The sequence below is a fragment of the Tigriopus californicus genome, chromosome 2, assembly GCF_007210705.1.
Source record: "Tigriopus californicus strain San Diego chromosome 2, Tcal_SD_v2.1, whole genome shotgun sequence".
Classification (NCBI taxonomy): domain Eukaryota; kingdom Metazoa; phylum Arthropoda; class Copepoda; order Harpacticoida; family Harpacticidae; genus Tigriopus; species Tigriopus californicus.
This window is the reverse complement of record NC_081441.1, coordinates 12295404-12298531: the sequence shown is the minus strand read 5'-3', so window position 1 is coordinate 12298531 and position 3128 is coordinate 12295404. Positions and strand designations below refer to the sequence as shown.

At 38.5% G+C, this 3128-nt stretch overlaps 1 long non-coding RNA gene across 1 annotated transcript; it reads left to right on the top strand.

Annotated features, from left to right (window-relative positions):
• Window positions 1–1731: 1731 nt before the first annotated feature.
• Window positions 1732–3128, top strand: LOC131893525 (uncharacterized). The gene is made up of 3 exons (XR_009374707.1): window positions 1732–2053; window positions 2855–2980; window positions 3049–3128. It is a non-coding gene; the product is annotated as an uncharacterized LOC131893525 (long non-coding RNA).

Below are 3128 nucleotides of genomic sequence, written 5' to 3'. Positions count from 1 at the left end.
AATCGAATAATACTTTATTCATCAGATAGTTTTTGTCGTAGCTTTTTAGTCAAGCCAAAATGCTGTCACATTGTAATCTAATTTACAATGCGCTAACCTACTTAATTACTTTGAAACATATATTTAGAACATTAGTCTTTTTTCTCTTCTTTTGGCAAGACGTCTAACCGATGTTGAAGTGCAAATTGCATAAAAAGTTGTCATAAAATGGATCACTTTTGGCACTTCTGAATCAATGCAGAACACACAAGATATTGCTTCACTGAATGCAAATTTGTTGCTTTAAACTTAACGAAATTCTCGAAAGTTGTGATTTCAACTTTTATTATGTTCTTCTTTCTCCTCCTAGGGTCAAAAATTGTAATACTAAAAGCCGTGAGACTTTTGCATTTATTTCTTTGGTAACTTATCGAGAACCATAGTAGAGAATGTTACCCAGAAGTACATTTTCTTTTACCACTTCGCCACTTTTCTCTTTTCCCCAAAGAAAGGTTATCCTACTTCCTATTCCTTTTACTTGCAAAAACGAGGGTGGTTACAGGACAACCGTTATGAAATTTGGCTTTTGAAATCACCAATTACAAATCTGATTCATGAAAGGTGAAAGATCCAACTCTTACATTCTGATGATATAGGTGTGTTTTGGTATATTGTTGGTTCTGAAGAAATTGTATGCAAAGTAAAGTAGTCCGAGCCACGGATTTGTGCAAATTTGCATTACCCGAGGACATATCAAGAAAGGCTCACATCTCTCAGAAAAACCAGGGTTTATTTGCCAAAAGGAAGATCAAGATGTTGCTCCATGGCACCTTTATAGGCCTGATTGGGCACCCTGCAACTTATGACCTCTTTCCACAGCTAAATTGAAGCTTGCTGGACACATAATACCATCAATTTGAGCTTAATATTTTTGTGCAGAGGGTGCTACGGTACCTCTGCAAAGAGGTTCCAACATGTTTTTGAGACAACGTGGATGAGTGACAGGGTGACGATAGGTGATGGGGTGCCAGTAGAGAGGGAGGTGGGATTGAGTATGCAGCTGTGAGTGGATACCCGAAATAGATGATGCGAATCGATTTTTTTATAGTCTCTATAGTTTGCAGAGAAATTTGGCACGGTAATATTTGTTTGGTAAGCCCTTGGTACTAAGCACACGTCAATTTTGATGTTCATCAGTGAGCATGTAAGAAAAATTCAAAATGTTAACTGTTTGAATTAGAAATCGTCAATTTTCTGAAAATTTGTGCCTCAAAATGTCCTCAAAGGGCAAAATATTTAATCATTTGTTTAGATTTTTTCGCAGTCTCTAGTGATGACAATTTATCTTTTTCGAGGTGTGCTCGAGTCGCCAGGTAAAACATCCAAGTCATCATACGAATAGTTCTTAGCTAAGAATCTCTATCGTCCCTAGAATCGGGGAAAAGATACAAAAAATGAGCAAATGACATTAACAATCCATTTTAAATCCACACACACAAATCAATGAATACATTTCTTCGGGACCAATCCGGCCTTTGAATTTCCTTTCAACGAGTGAGAACGAAAGGCCGAGAACAATGGAATCAATCGAGGCCAAATACCGGCTTGATCCAATATTAAATCAAATGCTGTTGTTTGATCATCACGTTGTTGGATTATTTGTACTTTGAAAGCCTCGACGTGATAAGGAATAATCTGAATTTCCTATGCCATTGTTCCACCCACACCTCACGTCCAAGTGGATCTCAAATGCAGCTGAAATGATGACATGCTCGGATAATTCTCAATTAAATGGATCGGATTTTTCTTTGTCCTCGTACAACCTACATAGGTAAAATGTTTTTACATGCTGTTTCAAGTGAGACCCTAAAATTAATTCAAACGGTATTTGATTAGAAGGAATGTCAGCATTGTCAATCGTTTGACCAACGTGAGCATTTTTGGTGGAACTGTGGTATGGTGTGGGATAAAGATAACTGGGACATTCTTGGGATTCCGCAAGAGAGTTGTCGAAAGAATCGAGATCCTTCACAACGTTCAGTTGACCAGGTGGTGTCTCTGGTGTTGGATTCGGGTACGTAAATTGGAAGTTGGTTACTTTTTTGATATTAATGATAGACCTGTCGACACAACGCAATTAGAAAGTTGTTAGCGTCGTAGAAATCTATACATGGGCATCAATCCTTGAAGCGTTGAATTTGCCAATTGTGTCCAGATTATTTGCAACATACATATTTACGTATGGGGGGGGGGAGGGGGTTACATTCAATAATTCATCTTTGATTGTCTTGGATGTGTGGGGTGAGGCTCACCAATAGCCTCGTTACGCTGCACGAAATATGGTTTACGTTCTGCACTTCAGAGGGCGCTTTGTGCTTTGCTCACTTTATCAATGACTGTCTTGAGGTCTCATATTTGATTAATTAATCTTCATTGTGAATTGAAAACCAATTTCTTTTATTGAATTAGGTTTGGGTCATCAAACTTGCAAACCCTACTGCTATTTTAGCCTTCACGTCAGCCAGTCAAGATAGAATCAAATCAAGATCCAAAACACTCTGAGGCTTATATCCTCTTCTAAATACTTTTGAAAACATTAAGAAGCATATGATTGTCAACTATGAATGTTAGAGTTCATCTATTGTAGTTATCATGAAACTTTGATTGATACTCATAACAGGACATTGGCAAGTCAAAAATGTGGTTAGGAAAAGGTTCCCAGTCATGATCTTAGCCCTAATTCATGCATTGAATGTTGATTTTATTTCAAACTTGCTGGGCTCCTCGTAAACACGTTTGAGTATCTCGTATGAAGCCCATCCCTGAATTGACATCCTTTTACATGTTGTCAGTCATACTTCATTTGCTACTTCAGGTTAGCCAATATGATTTTTTGAATTCGTTCAATTCCTCTCCTCACCAACTACTGAAGCCAGGGACGTGATCCATCCTTGCAATGGCCATCGGAGCCATTCTTCCACTCACTTTAGCTCTCATTTTGGTAATCCTTGACGGCTTCGGCTTTGAAATCCCCAATGACATTCTCAACATGAACCTGGAGCTTTGCAGGTGAATCAATGGACGGAAGGCTTTCATTTTACCCCTGCTCAAGCCAACCTTGCCAAATTGGGGTCTTGGAGTCGAAGGAA